Source organism: Tripterygium wilfordii, chromosome 2 (assembly GCF_013401445.1).
Source record: "Tripterygium wilfordii isolate XIE 37 chromosome 2, ASM1340144v1, whole genome shotgun sequence".
In the NCBI taxonomy this organism is placed as follows: domain Eukaryota; kingdom Viridiplantae; phylum Streptophyta; class Magnoliopsida; order Celastrales; family Celastraceae; genus Tripterygium; species Tripterygium wilfordii.
In genome coordinates, this window is record NC_052233.1 from 3,770,026 (window position 1) to 3,787,224 (window position 17,199).

A 17,199-nucleotide genomic window follows, 5' to 3' on the forward strand; every position below is an offset into this window, starting at 1 on the left:
AAGGATATCAAATCTGGTCCCAAGAGACCCGTAGGGTTTCCTAAGAAATTAGGGCAACCCATAAGGTATTCTAGGGCTCATAGAGCTCCACAAGGCTCTATGTATGCTAGCACTTCATTTCATTCTTCAAATGATGCATATATGCATAACTTGAATGCCAAAGTTTTTCCAAAGTTTCAATATGTGTTTGGCAAGAAAGTTAAGCAAATGTGGGTTCCAAAGGGAACCAAGATTCTTGATGCTAACCTCCTAGGACCCAAAAGAAATTGGGTACCTAAAGCGAATTGAACTAATGTAGGTGTTCTTGAAAATCAAAAGTTCTAAGGCTTCCAAGTGGTACTTGGATAGTGGTTGCTCAAGACACATGACCGGGAACTCAAGTTCTTTTTCTTCTCTCAAGAAGTTCTCTAATGGTGGTCATGTGACTTTTGGTGACAACAAGAAGGGTAGGATCCTTGGTCAAGGATCCATAGGTGATGTATCCTCTTTCTCTATCTCTAATGTGCAATTAGTTGATGGATTATCTTTTAACCTTCTTAGTATTTCTCAATTGTGTGATGGTGGCTTGCGCATATGTTTTGATGATTCAAAGTGTGAGTTTTTAAATGCCATGAATGAATGTGTGCTTGTAGGAAAAAGAGATGGTAATGTGTATTCTATTAATTTGAAAGACTTGAATGATTGCAAACTTAAATGCTTGATTTCCAATGTTAGTGATGTGAATATATGGCATAGAAGATTAGGACATATAGGAATTTCTACAATTGAAAAATTGGTTAGAAATAATCTTGTTAGAGGCATACCTTCTTTAAACTTTGACATGTATGATGCTTGTGAGCCATGCATTAGAGGAAAACACACTAGGGAGTCTTTCAAGTCTAAAAACCAGATTTCAACTACTAGGGTTTTAGAACTTTTGCATCTTGATTTGTTTGGTCCAAGTAGAGTTAAAAGTGTAGGTGGTAGATCCTATGCCTTTGTAATTGTTGATGATTATTCTAGATATACTTGGGTGATTTTCCTTGCACATAAACATGAGACCATTCATGAGTTTTCAAAACTAATCAAGAGGCTTCAAAATGAAAAGAACATAAGCATTAGCAAGATTAGGAGTGATCATGGAGGAGAATTTGATAATCATGCATTTATTGATCTATGTGATGAATATGGCATTAGACATGATTTCTCTTCACCTAGGACACCCCAACAAAATGGGGTGGTAGAAAGGAAAAATAGAACTTTACAAGAAATTGCTAGGACTATGCTTTGTGAACATGATTTGCCTAAGTTCTTGTGGGCAGAGGCCATTAATTGTGCATGCTATGTTACAAATAGGTTGTCTATTAGAAAGAAGATAAATAAGACACCGTATGAGATTTGGAATGATAGAAAACCTAAGGTTGACTATTTTAGAGTTTTTGGTTGCAAATGTTATGTACTAAACACTAAGGATGACTTAGATAAATTTGATGCAAAATCTATTCCTTGTGTATTTGTTGGCTATGCTTTAACTTCTAGAGCTTATAGAGTTTACAATCCAAAGTCTAGGAGAATAGAAGAGTCCATTCATGTTAAATTCATTGAAACTCTTGCATTTGACCCTTTGCTTGAGAATGATGACATTGAGTTAGGTTTGGAGAAGTTGAGCTTAAAAGATGATAAAGATGACTCTCCTACACCTAAAGATGATGGACCAAGCAAAGAGGAAGGAAATGAGCACGAGGAGACACAAAATAGTGATGCACCCGTGGGCTTGGAAGAAAGTGAGGTTGCACCCGTGGCCTCCAATAGTGAAACTACAGCTCCTACATCATGGTTGCAAGTGAAGGACAAACACAAGCATCCCAAACAACTCATAATTGGCGATTTGCATCAAGGGGTAAGGACTCGTAGATCTCACTTAGCTCCTAATGATAATGATATACATGCTAATGTGGTAGATAATGTGACTGCAAATTCAATGAATACTGCTTTAATTGTTGATGTGCATGGTTCTTATGCCTTGATTTCTCAAGTAGAACCTAGAAACATTGATGATGCTTTGCTTGATGATAAATGGATTATTGCTATGCAAGATGAGTTGAATCAATTCACTAGGAATGAAGTTTGGCATCTAGTTCCAAGACCTAAAGACCAAACCATAATTGGAACTAAATGGGTGTTTAAGAACAAAATGAATGAAGATGGTGAAGTTATTAGAAACAAGGCTAGGTTGGTTGCACAAGGGTACAACCAAGAAGAAGGGATTGACTATGAAGAAACATTTGCCCCCGTAGCTAGGTTAGAAGCTATTAGGTTGCTTATGGCATTTGCATGTTTCAAAGGTTTTAAACTTTATCAAATGGATGTCAAAAGTGCATTTTTGAATGGTTTTATCAATGAGAATGTGTATGTAAAGCAACCACCCGGATTTGAAGATCCTAACTTTCCAAACCAAGTTTATAAATTGACAAAAGCCTTGTATGGTTTGAAACAAGCACCTAAGGTATGGTATGATAGACTTTCCTCATTCTTAATTCAAAATGGTTTTAAAAGAGGAAGAATTGATAGCACTTTGTTCTTAAAGGAAAAAGGTCATGACATGCTTACTGTTCAAATATATGTAGATGACATTATATTTGGTGCTACTAATGATGCTATGTGCAAAGAATTTGAGTTGTGTATGAAAAGTGAATTTGAGATGTCTATGATGGGTGAACTTACCTTCTTTTTAGGACTACAAGTTAAACAAACTAAGGGAGGTATACATATTAGTCAAACTAAATATATTCATGATATGCTTAGAAAGTTTGGTTTTGATTCCTTGAACCCTTCTCCTACTCCTATGAGTGTGTCAACTAAACTTGAAAAAGATGAAGATGGACAACCTTATGATTCTAAAATGTATAGGTCCATGATTGGTTCACTTTTATATTTGACATCTAGTAGACCCGACATCATGTTTAGTGTATGCATGTGTGCTAGATTTCAAAGTCAACCTATGCATTCTCATTTCCTAGCGGTTAAGAGAATATTTAGGTATCTTAGGCATACATCAACTCTTGGCTTATGGTATGACAAAAATTCTTTGTTTGATTTATATGCATATAGTGATGCTGATTTTGCTGGGTGTAAGATAAATAGAAAGAGTACTTCGGGTACATGTCAATTCCTAGGGAGTATGCTTATTTCTTGGTTCTCCAAGAAACAACCTTGTGTAGCCCTATCTACCACCGAAGCCGAATATATGGCTATAGGGAGTTGTTGTGCTCAACTCTTATGGATTAGACAACAACTAAATGATTTTGGACTTAAATTAAAAGATATTCCTATATATTGTGATAATACTAGTGCCATTAGCCTTTCTAAAAATCCGGTGCATCATTCTAAGGCTAAACATATTGAAATTAGGCATCATTTTATTAGAGACCATGTGACTCAAGGGACAATTAAATTAGATTATGTGGACACAATGAATCAACTTGCGGACATACTAACGAAACCTCTAAACCAACAGAGATTTGAATTTTTAAGAGGTAATCTTGGCATGAGAATGATTCCTTGATATGTGTATGAATTTTATGCATTGCTTATATTGAACACCTTTTGGATGCATTTACAAAATAAAGGGGGAGAAATATACTTTGAACTTTAAAGTTTGGTATGCATAGGTTAAGGGGGAGGAACTTGAATGTCATATTGTATAGACCTTGCCTATTGATACTTTACTTGTCTTGAATTGCAATTCCCTTGTGTTTATTGAAACATATGCTTATAGGAAGTTTATTTGTGTGAAGCATAATGTGAGGGGGAGAGTTTCTCATGTGAATTAAAGAAAATAGCTCAAAGTTACATAAGTTATTTTGTAATCATCAAAAGGGGGAGAATGTTGAATATATGTTTGAGTGATTACAACGGCATGTTTTGATTGAACTTTGATCTATTGATTGTATTGAGAAACCTAGGTGCATATGCCTACTTGATTAGTTTAGGAATTCAAGACTTATATTAAACTAGTTCAATTGTGCTTATTTGATGATTTGATTATTGAACTAACATGGACTAATTGCAAGAAATCCTAAAAGGATTTACATAGCATGTCTTGAGTATGATTTGTGTGTAGGGTGACCAAAACGTAAATTGGTCCTAATGTCATCCTTGACCAACATTAGTGAAGGCTTAATCAGTGTCAAACATGATTAAGAAAGTCAATTTCGTGGTCAACATAAGTCAAGTTTTGCCAAAGATGTCTTGGAGCTTAATTGGGATCAATTGAAGTAAAATTAACTTTCTAGTCAAAGTCAGAATCGACGGACGTGACGTGGCAGCTGACATGGCATTGTTGACATGGCATTGATGACATGGCATTGATGACATGGCAAATAAGACAAGTTAACCATAGTTACATCTTAACTAGAAGACTTGGAGCCAAAAAGAGAAGAGAAGGAAAAGTTAATTTGAAAGGAGGAGACAAGAGGTACAACAAGTCTTATGACAAGTTTTTCTCTTCACATGTGTGGGAAGCTTTATTTCAAAACCATTTCTCCTTTCCACCAAGACACTCCACATCCAATGGATCATATTCTCTCTACATCAAAATCACATTTTAATCCAATGGCCAAAGATTCAAGCTTTATTCTTATCTCTCCTACTTTACATCCTATGGCCAAAATTGAATCTTCATTTGATCCAAAGGCCATCATTTATTCCACCTAAGAGACAAACTTTTCTCAAGTCAATTGTTGTATCTTTCAAGATGCCTCTAAAGTCTATATCCATCCAAAAGCCATGATTTACTCCACCTAAAAGATAAACTTTTCTCAAGTCAATTGTTGTATCTTTCAAGGTGGCCTCCAAAGTCTATATCCATCCAAAAGCCATTATTTCTTCCTACCAAAAGAGACTTGTTGTAAACATTTTCACACTTCTCTAAACCTTCTAACGTCTATAATGATCCAAGGGTCCATATCTTTCATATCAATCCAATGGCCCTCATTTCATGAGCTTACACTCCACAATTTTTCTATAAAAACTAACTCTTTGTCTATGGTGCATACACTTGGCCGAAAATTACAATCTCTCTCTCTAGTGTTCTTCATCTTCTAAGCTTTCATTCTTTCACTCATTCATTCCTTGATTACATACTTGATTTTGAAGAGAGATCATACACACTAGCCAAGTAAAGCTTTATTGTTACTCTTGAGCCTTTCTTACTTGATTCTTATCATTTCCTCAAGAGCCATTTTCTTACTTGAACAATTTGATTTCCAGAACATAAATTGAGCCTGAAGACTTACAAATCCAGCTACTAAAGAGCCAGCCTTTGAGCCTAAACTTATCTCATACCCGGCTATTCTTAGAGCCATTTTTGAGCTTGTATTTTGTTGATTAAGTTAGTGTGGTGAGCTACAAACCACACGGTGTGTAGAGTTTGGTGTGGTGAGCTATAAACCACACGGTGTGTAAAGTTTGGTGTTTGAGCTACAAAAACACTGGTTGTATGAGTTCCGCTTGACTCGGTTGAACAAGCTATAGTGGAGTGTTTGAAATTCCCAAGTGGGACTTGGGGAATGGAGTAGGCTTGGGTTAAGCCGAACCACTATAAATCTCTTGCCTCTTTTACTTTCCAGCAATTTCAATTAGCATTGCATTCTCATATCATACATACTTGAAATTAATCATTTAGGTTGCTAGAGTCAAGCTTGTTCAATTAATTGTCAAATCTGATTTTGTGCCCTAATTACATTTGTTTTACAAGTGACATATACATACTTGATCATCTTGCTTGGTTCTTGATCTTAAAGTTATCTATCTTGCTTATATCAATTGTCCTTGACTTGCTTGAGCTTATTTGATTGCTTTGTGCTCAAATCTGCCATTAGGAGACCATACAATCATATTAGGATTTTATATGTGATTTGCTCGAATTGATTGTTCTACTTGATTTATATACATCTACACTAGTACTCAATTTGGTATTTAGCTTCCGCTTAGGGTGAAACCAAAAAAGAGGTGACCTAGTCTAAAATTGACTAAGGACACAATTCACCCCCCCTCTTGTGGTGCCATCCGATCCAACATCAACTAGCAAGTTAGACTTCTAAGAACACTAAATAGAGTAGAACGGTCCACATTGCTGCTTTGGAATTGCTCAACTCTCTCCATAGAGGAGCTTTTCACGTTTCTGTGCAATTTGAGAGATAACTTGGTCTACTCGCATCTTTACCTTACGAAACGTGGCACGAAGGCTCAACTAGCAAGTTAGACTTTTAAGAGCACTAAATAGAGTACAACGGTCCACATTGACGCTTTGCAATTGCTCAACTCTCTCCATAGAGGAGCTTTTCACGTTTTTGTACAATTCGAGACATAACTCGGTCTATTCGCGTCTTTACCTTACGAAACGCTGCACGAAGGCTCAACTAGCAAGTTAGACTTCTAAGAACACTAAATAGAGTACAACGGTCCACATTGATGCTTTGGAATTGCTCAACTCTCTCCATAGAGGAGCTTTTCTTGTTTTTGAGCAATTTGAGACATAACTTGGTCTATTCGCGTCTTTACCTTACGAAACGTGGCACAGAGGCTCAACTAGCAAGTTAGACTTTTAAGAGCACTAAATAGAGTACAACGGTACACATTGATGCTTTGGAATTGCTCTCCATAGAGGAGTTTTTCTTGTTTTTGAGCAATTTGAGACATAACTTGGTCTATTCGCGTCTTTACCTTACGAAACGTGGCACGAAGACTCAACTAGCAAGTTAGACTTCTAAGAACACTAAATAGAGTAGAACGGTCCACATTGCTGCTTTGGAATTGCTCAACTCTCTCCATAGAGGAGCTTTTCACGTTTCTGTGCAATTTGAGAGATAACTTGGTCTACTCGCGTCTTTACCTTACGAAACGTGGCACGCAGGCTCAGCTAGCAAGTTAGACTTTTAAGAGCACTAAATAGAGTACAACGGTCCACATTGATGCTTTGCAATTGCTCAACTCTCTCCATAGAGGAGCTTTTCACGTTTTTGTGCAATTTGAGACATAACTTGGTCTATTCGCGTCTTTACCTTACGAAACGTGGCACGAAGGCTCAACTACCAAGTTAGACTTCTAAGAAAACTAAATAGAGTAGAACGGTCCACATTGATGCTTTGGAATTGCTCAACTCTCTCCATAGAGGAGCTTTTCACGTTTTTGTGCAATTTCAAACATAACTTGGTCTATTCGCGTCTTTACCTTACGAAACGTGGCACGAAGACTCAACTAGCAAGTTAGACTTCTAAGAAGTAGAACGGTCCACATTGATGCATTGGAATTGATCAACTCTCTCCATAGAGGAGCTTTTCACGTTTTTGTGCAATTTGAGACATAACTTGGTCTATTCGCCTCTTTACCTTACGAAACGTGGCACGAAGGCTCAACAAGCAAGTTAGACTTTTAAGAGCACTAAATAGAGTACAACGGTCCACATTGATGCTTTGGAATTGCTCAACTCTCTCCACAGAGGAGCTTTTCACGTTTTTGTGCAATTTCAAACATAACTTGGCCTATTCGCGTCTTTACCTTACGAAACGTGGCACGAAGGCTCAACTAGCAAGTTAGACTTCAAAGAACACTAAATAGAGTACAACGGTCCACATTGATGCATTGGAATTTCTCAACTCTCTCCATAGAGGAGCTTTTCACGTTTTTGTGCAATTTGAGACATAACTTGGTCTATTCCGTCTTTACCTTATGAAACGTGGCACGAAGGCTCAACTAGCAAGTTAGACTTCTAAGAACACTAAATAGAGTACAACGGTCCACATTGATGCTTTGGAATTGCTCAACTCTCTCCATAGAGGAGCTTTTCTTGTTTTTGAGCAATTTGAGACATAACTTGGTCTATTCGCGTCTTTACCTTACGAAACGTGGCACAGAGGCTCAACTAGCAAGTTAGACTTTTAAGAGCACTAAATAGAGCACAACGGTCCACATTGATCCTTTGGAATTGCTCAACTCTCTCCATAGAGGAGCTTTTCACGTTTTTGTGCAATTTCAAACATAACTTGGTCGATTCGCGTCTTTACCTTACGAAACGTGGCACGAAGGCTCAACTAGCAAGTCAGACTTTTAAGAGCACTAAATAGAGGACAACGGTCCACATTGATGCTTTGGAATTGCTCAACTCTCTCCATAGAGGAGCTTTTCACGTTTTTGTGCAATTTGAGACAAAACTTGGTCTATTCGCGTCTTTACCTTATGTAACGTGGCACGAAGACTCAACTATCAAGTTAGACTTCTAAGAACACTAAATAGAGTACAACGGTCCACATTGATGCTTTGGAATTGCTCAACTCTCTCCATAGAGGAGCTTTTCTTGTTTTTGAGCAATTTGAGACATAACTTGGTCTATTCGCGTCTTTACCTTACGAAACGTGGCACGAAGACTCAACTAGCAAGTTAGACTTCTAAGAACACTAAATAGAGTAGAACAGTCCACATTGATGCTTTGGAAATGCTCAACTCTCTCCATAGAGGAGCTTTTCACGTTTCTGTGCAATTTGAGAGATAACTTGGTCTATTCCCGTTTTTACCATACGAAACGTGGCACGAAGGCTCAACTAGCAAGTTAGACTTCTAAGAACACTACGTAGAGTACAATGGTCCACATTGATGCTTTGGAATTGCTCAACTCTCTCCATAGAGGAGCTTTCCACGTTTTTGTGCAATTTGAGACATAACTTGGTCTATTCGCGTCTTTACCTTACGAAACGTGGCACGAAGGATCAACTAGCAAGTTAGACTTCTAAGAACACTAAGTAGAGTACAACGGTCCACATTGATGCATTGGAATTGCTCAACTCTCTCCATAGAGGAGCTTTTCACGTTTTTGTGCAATTTGAGACATAACGTGGTCTATTCGCGTCTTTACCTTACGAAACGTGGCACGAAGGCTCAACTAGCAAGTTAGACTTCTAAGAACACTAAATAGAGTACAACGGTCCACATTGATGCTTTGGAATTGCTCAACTCTCTCCATAGAGGAGCTTTTCTTGTTTTTGGGCAATTTGAGACATAACTTGGTCTATTCTTGTCTTTACCTTACGAAGGGTGGCACGAAGACTCAACTAGCAAGTTAGACTTCTAAGAACACTAAATAGAGTAGAACGGTCCACATTGATGCTTTGGAATTGCTCAACTCTCTCCATAGAGGTGCTTTTCACGTTTTTGTGCAATTTGAGACATAACTTGGTCTATTCGCGTCTTAACCTTACGAAACGTGGCACGAAGGCTCAACTAGCAAGTTAGACTTCTAACAACACTAAATAGAGTACAACGGTCCACATTGATGCTTTGGAATTGCTCAACTCTCTCCATAGAGGAGCTTTTCTTGTTTTTGAGCAATTTGAGACATGATTTGGTCTATTCGCGTCTTTACCTTACGAAACGTGGCACAGAGGCTCAACTAGCAAGTTAGACTTTTAAGAGCACTAAATAGAGTACAACGGTCCACATTGATCCTTTGGAATTGCTCAACTCTCTCCATAGAGGAGCTTTTCACGTTTTTGTGCAATTTCAAACATAACTTGGTCTATTCCCGTCTTTACCTTACGAAACGTGGCACGAAGGCTAAACTAGCAAGTTAGACTTCTAAGAACACTAAATAGAGTACAACGGTCCACATTGATGCTTTGGAATTGCTCAACTCTCTCCATAGAGGAGCTTTTCACGTTTTTGTGCAATTTGAGACATAACTTGGTCTATTCGCGTCTTTACCTTACGAAACGTGGCACGAAGGCTCAACTAGCAAGTTAGTCTTCTAAGAACACTACGTAGAGTACAACGGTCCACATTGATGCTTTGGAATTGCGCAACTCTCTCCATAGAGGAGCTTTTCTTGTTTTTGGGCAATTTGAGACATAACTTGGTCTATTCGCGTCTTTACCTTACGAAACGTGGCACCAGGGCTCAACTAGCAAGTTAGACTTTTAAGAGCACTAAATAGAGTACAACGGTCCACATTGATCCTTTGGAATTGCTCAACTCTCTCCATAGAGGAGCTTTTCACGTTTTTGTGCAATTTCAAACATAACTTGGTCTATTCGCGTCTTTACCTAACGAAACGTGGCACGAAGGCTCAACTAGCAAGTTAGACTTCTAAGAACACTACGTAGAGTACAACGGTCCACATTGATGCTTTGGAATTGCTCAACTCTCTCCATAGAGGTGCTTTTCACGTTTTTGGGCAATTTGAGACATAACTTGGTCTATTCGCGTCTTAACCTTACGAAACGTGGCACGAAGGCTCAACTAGCTAGTTACACTTCTAAGAACACTAAATAGAGTAGAACGGTCCACATTGATTCTTTGGAATTGCTCAACTCTCTCCATAGAGGAGCTTTTCTTGTTTTTGGGCAATTTGAGACATAACTTGGTCTATTCGCGTGTTTACCTTACGAAACGTGGCACGATGACTCAACTAGCAAGTTAGACTTCTAATTGTAGGACCTAGGCGACACAAGAGGGGGAGGGGGTGAATTGTGTCCCCAAATTCCAACTGGGAATCCCCTTACTTTTAAACAGCAAATAGACCACAAAAACAAAGACACACAGTACAGAAGTTGGTCTTTACTAGTATAGCCCTAACCGGTTCAAATCAATTTCAGTTTCAGATGCAATATCTTAATCCAAAATGATAAGGCAAGTAGGACACAACTATATAAGATGTATATAAACGAATATATATGAGATAAGATGCTAGGATTCAAGTAATCAGCACACTAATTCAGAATTTCATAAACTAGGTTAAAGGGGCTGAAATATCAATATTAAGAACAATATATTTAGATGTGAACCGAAAATCAAGCTTTAACTCTAAACCATCAACCAACTGAAATTAGAGTATAATAAGTACCAGATTATGAAAATAGTTCAGAATATCAATATTAGAATGCTTAGAAAAGTTCTGACCAATATAAACACAAAATGGGCAGATTTGATTTTGCAAGTAATGAGTAGAGAAATGAACTTTCAAATTCAAGTCACCCAAAATTATCACAAGATAATCGAATGATCAAGAATTATGAATGGCAGGATTGAACAAGTAAATAATCAAAGCATGCAAAACAATAAACAAGCAAAAAGGAAAGCACACGATGATTTATAGTAGTTCGGAGCACCCTCCTACGTCTACTACCTAAGCACCCTTGCTTAGGATTTTCAAATCCACTAGGATAAATAGTTTCCTCAAGAAACCAACAACTCACAGAGGGTTTTTACAAGTCACCCTTAAACTTTTCACAACCTCACGAGGTAAGGGATACAATTTTAGGCTCTAGGTTCCACTCTAGTGTTTAACCAACAAGGTTTGAGGGAACTCTCACAAATTTGACAAAGGCTCACAGGTAGGATTGAAATATAAAGTGTCGAAGAGCTTTTTAGTAACAACAATATATGCTTGTAGAACTAGACTTGGAAGACTTGGCTTTTTGCTGGAGAGAAAGAGAGCTTGAGATAATAGGCTATGTAGCTTGTAGCAAGTCTTGTTTCTTCTCCTCTTGTATGGATGGCTATTTATAGGAAAGCCAAGAAGAGATAGTTGAGAGCATCCCTTGATCTTCTCATCTTCACTTGAACTTTGAATTTGAATGTAGTTTTTGAAAACAAACTTGATATTCTCCTTTTATAGTGCAACAGCCTCTCTTTGAATAATTCTGCCAACAAACTTGATTTCCTCCATTCAAATGTATCAATCTCTTGTCTTTGAATGTAGACAACATACTTGGCCATGTTCACCCAAGATTTTCGTCCATTTAAGTCTCTTGTTGAAGAAATGCAACCACTTGATCATAACAGCTCCATTTTGACTTGAATGAGATCTTTACCAACATGACTTTTGAAATTGGCTTCATCTTCTTTCAAATTTCAGCCAATCAAAGCTCCTTTGAAGATATCTCCTCAGCCTCAACTTTGAAAATTTGATTTCAAGGGCTTGAATCTCTCTCTTGGTTATCTCCTCATAAGTTGCAACAAACTTTGATTTTGATCTTCAAAAAATACAGCAACACATCTTGAACCTTGCCACATTCTTGTTCTTGTACACTGAATTTCGAAAATCATGCAACAACCTTGACTTGATTTTGAATTTTGAATTTTGAATCTCCAACTTTGAATTTCGAATCCTCTCTTTAAATTTTGAATGTAGTTTGATGAAATCTCCATCAAATACTCTCCATAAAGTGCTTGTCTGAAATTGACACAGCTTGTCCTAATTGGACACACCTTGTCTGAAGGGAACACTTCTTGTCTGAATTGGACATTTTCAACATTCACCTTCTAGTGGATTTGCAAGAGTGCTTAGGATTTTCATAGCTTGTCCTAAGTCTTACGAGACTATTCTTGGACAGCCGGATTACTACGACTCTTGTCTTAACCTGAAAAACCTTAAGATATGCTTGTAAGCTCATTTGAGCTTCATGCTTGAACCATAGGTTAGTTGAGTTCAAATAATCAAAATTTGAGCATATAAAATCATAATATATATGGACTTATGTACATATAAGTTTCCAGCTCAAACAAATATCATTTAGTCACATAAGCACTCAATTAAGACAAAATAAACATAATTTTCGGATATGAACTAGGGCACAGATTTTCAGCTACTAAACGGCCGAATTTGTTATTCATTCCTTCAAACAAAATGTTCCTTATGATGTGATTAATGTCTCTGTAAAAATTCAGCTCATTTAGATGTCATTTGATATAAAAACGATCATTGAGTTCACAACTAGTTTTAAAATACTTGAATGAAAAACCAATTAAGAGAAGTCTCAAATTCAATCAATTTACCATCAAATTCATCACAAAGATCATGTAATATACAATCATCAAAACAAAAATGTAAGACCTTCGGTCCAACACTAAGAACACTAAATAGAGTAGAACGGTCCACATTGATGCATTGGAATTGCTCAACTCTCTCCATAGAGGAGCTTTTCACGTTTTTGTGCAATTTGAGACATAACTTGGTCTATTCGCGTCTTTACCTTACGAAACGTGGCACGAAAGCTCCACTTGCAAGTTAGACTTTTAAGTGCACTAAATAGAGTACAACGGTCCACATTGACGCTTTGGAATTGCTCAACTCTCTCCATAGAGGTGCTTTTCACGTTTTTGTGCAGTTTGAGACATAACTTGGTCTATTCGCGTCTTAACCTTACGAAACGTGGCACGAAGGCTCAACTAGCAAGTTAGACTTTTAAGAGCACTAAATAGAGTACAACGGTCCACATTGATCCTTTGGAATTGCTCAACTCTCTCCATAGAGGAGCTTTTAACGTTTTTGTGCAATTTCAAACATAACTTGTCTATTCGCGTCTTTACCTTACGAAACGTGGCACGAAGGCTCAACTAGCAAGTTAGACTTCTAAGAACACTAAATAGAGTACAACGGTCCACATTGATGCTTTGGAATTGCTCAACTCTCTCCATAGAGGAGCTTTTCACGTTTTTGTGCAATTTCAAACATTACTTGGTCTATTCGTGTATTTACCTTACGAAACGTGGCACGAAGGCTCAACTAGCAAGTTAGACTTCTAAGAACACTAAATAGAGTACAACGGTCCACAATTGATGCTTTGGAATTGCTCCACTCTCTCCATAGAGGAGCTTTTCTTGTTTTTGAGCAATTTGAGACATGACTTGGTCTATTCGCGTCCTTACCTTACGAAACGTGGCACGAAGGCTCAACTAGCAAGCTAGACTTCTAAGAACACTAAATAGAGTAGAACGGTCCACATTGATGCTTTGGAATTACTCAACTCTCTCCATAGAGGTGCTTTTCACGTTTTTGTGCAATTTGAGACATAAGTTGGTCTATTCGCGTCTTAACCTTACGAATCGTGGCACGAAGGCTCAACTAGCAAGTTAGACTTCTAACAACACTAAATAGAGTAAAACGGTCCACATTGATGCTTTGGAATTGCTCAACTCTCTCCATAGAGGAGCTTTTCTTGTTTTTGAGCAATTTGAGGCATAACATGGTCTATTCGCGTCTTTACCTTACGAAACGTGGCACAGAGGCTCAACTAGCAAGTTAGACTTTTAAGAGCACTAAATAGAGTACAACGGTCCACATTGATCCTTTGGAATTGCTCAACTCTCTCCATAGAGGAGCTTTTCTCGTTTTTGTGCAATTCCAAACATAACTTGGTCTATTCGCGTCTTTACCTTACGAAACGTGGCACGAAGGCTCGACTAACATGTTAGACTTCTAAGAACACTACGTAGAGTACATCGGTCCACATTGATGCTTTGGAAATGCTCAACGCTCTCCATAGAGGAGCTTTTCACGTTTTTGAGTAATTTGAGACATAACTTGGTCTATTCGCGTCTTTACCTTACGAAACATGGCACGAAGGCTCAACTAGCAAGTTAGACTTCTAAGAACACTAAATAGAGTACAACGCTCCACATTGATGCATTGGAATTGCTCAACTCTCTCCATAGCGGAGCTTTTCACGTTTTTGTGCAATTTGAGACATAACTTGGTCTATTCGCGTCTTTACCTTACGAAAGGTGGCGCGAAAGCTCAACTAGCAAGTTAGACTTTTAAGAGCACTAAATAGAGTACAGCGGTGATGCTTTGGAATTGCTCAACTCTCACCATAGAGGTGCTTTTCACGTTTTTGTGCAATTTGAGACATAACTTGGTCTATTCGCGTCTTAACCTTACGAAACGTGTCACGAAGGCTCAACTAGCAAGTTAGACTTCTAACAACACTAAATAGAGTACAACGGTCCACATTGATGCTTTGGAATTGCTCAACTCTCTCCATAGAGGTGCTTTTCACGTTTTTGTGCAATTTGAGACATAACTTGGTCTATTCGCGTCTTTACCTTACGAAACGTGGCACGAAGGCTCAACTAGCAAGTTAGACTTCTAACAGCACTAAATAGAGTACAACGGTCCACATTGATGCTTTGGAATTGCTCAACTCTCTCCATAGAGGAGCTTTTCTTGTTTTTGAGCAATTTGAGACATAACTTGGTCTATTCGCGTCATTACCTTACGAAACGTGGCACAGAGGCTCAACTACCAAGTTAGACTTTTAAGAGCACTAAATAGAGTACAACGGTCCACATTGATCCTTTGGAATTGCTCAACTCTCTCCATAGAGGAGCTTTTCACGTTTTTGTGCAATTTCAAACATAATTTGGTCTATTCGCGTCTTTACCTTACGAAACGTGGCACGAAGGCTAAACTAGCAAGTTAGACTTCTAAGAACACTAAATAGAGTACAACGGTCCACATTGATGCTTTGGAATTGCTCAACTCTCTCCATAGAGGAGCTTTTCTTGTTTTCGAGCAATTTGAGACACAACTTGGTCTATTCGCGTCTTTACCTTACGAAATGTGGCACGAATGCTCAACTAGCAAGTTAGACTTTTAAGAGCACTAAATAGAGTACAACGGTCCACATTGATGCTTTGGAATTGCTCAACTCTCTCCATAGAGGAGCTTTTCTTGTTCTTGGGCAATTTGAGACATAACTTGGTCTATTCGCGTCTTTACTTTACGAAACGTGGCACGAAGACTCAACTAGCAAGTTAGACTTCTAAGAACACTAAATAGAGTAGAACGGTCCACATTGATGCATTGGAATTGCTCAACTCTCTCCATAGAGGAGCTTTTCACGTTTTTGTGTAATTTGAGACATAACTTGGTCTATTCGCGTCTTTACCTTACGAAACGTGGCACGAAAGCTCCACCAGCAAGTTAGACTTTTAAGTGCACTAAATAGAGTACAACGGTCCACATTGATGCTTTGGAATTGCTCAACTCTCTCCATAGAGGTGCTTTTCACGTTTTTGTGCAGTTTGAGACATAACTTGGTCTATTCGCGTTTTTACCTTACGAAACGTGGCACGAAGGCTCAACTAGCTAGTTACACTTCTAAGAACACTAAATAGAGTAGAACGGTCCACATTGATTCTTTGGAATTGCTCAACTCTCTCCATAGAGGAGCTTTTCTTGTTTTTGGGCAATTTGAGACATAACTTGGTCTATTCGCGTCTTTACCTTACGAAACGTGGCACGAAGACTCAACTAGCAAGTTAGACTTCTAAGAACACTAAATAGAGTAGAACGGTCCACATTGATGCATTGGAATTGCTCAACTCTCTCCATAGAGGAGCTTTTCACGTTTTTGTGCAATTTGAGACATAACTTGGTCTATTCGCGTCTTTACCTTATGAAACGTGGCACGAAAGCTCCACTTGCAAGTTAGACTTTTAAGTGCACTAAATAGAGTACAACGGTCCACATTGACGCTTTGGAATTGCTCAACTCTCTCCATAGAGGTGCTTTTCACGTTTTTGTGCAGTTTGAGACATAACTTGGTCTATTCGCGTCTTTACCTTACGAAAGGTGGCGCGAAAGCTCAACTAGCAAGTTAGACTTTTAAGAGCACTAAATAGAGTACAACGGTCCACATTGATGCTTTGGAATTGCTCAACTCTCTCCATAGAGGTGCTTTTCACGTTTTTGTGCAATTTGAGACATAACTTGGTCTATTCGCGTCTTAACCTTACGAAACGTGGCACGAAGGCTCAACTAGCAAGTTAGACTTCTAACAACACTAAATAGAGTACAACGGTCCACATTGATGCTTTGGAATTGCTCAATTCTCTCCATAGAGGTGCTTTTCACGTTTTTGTGCAATTTGAGACATAACTTGGTCTATTCGCGTCCTAACCTTACGAAACGTGGCACGAAGGCTCAACTATTAAGTTAGACTTCTAACAACACTAAATAGAGTACAACGGTCCACATTGATGCTTTGGAATTGCTCAACTCTCTCCATAGAGGAGCTTTTCTTGTTTTTTGGCAATTTGAGACATAACTTGGTCTATTCGTGTCATTACCTTACGAAACGTGGCACAGAGGCTCAACTAGCAAGTTAGACTTTTAAGAGCACTAAATAGAGTACAACGGTGCACATTGATCCTTTGGAATTTCTCAACTCTCTCCATAGAGGAGCTTTTCACGTTTTTGTGCAATTTCAAACATAATGTGGTTTATTCGCGTCTTTACCTTACGAAACGTGGCACGAAGGCTAAACTAGCAAGTTAGACTTCTAAGAACACTAAATAGAGTACAACGGTCCACATTGATGCTTTGGAATTGCTCAACTCTCTCCATAGAGGAGCTTTTCTTGTTTTCGAGCAATTTGAGACACA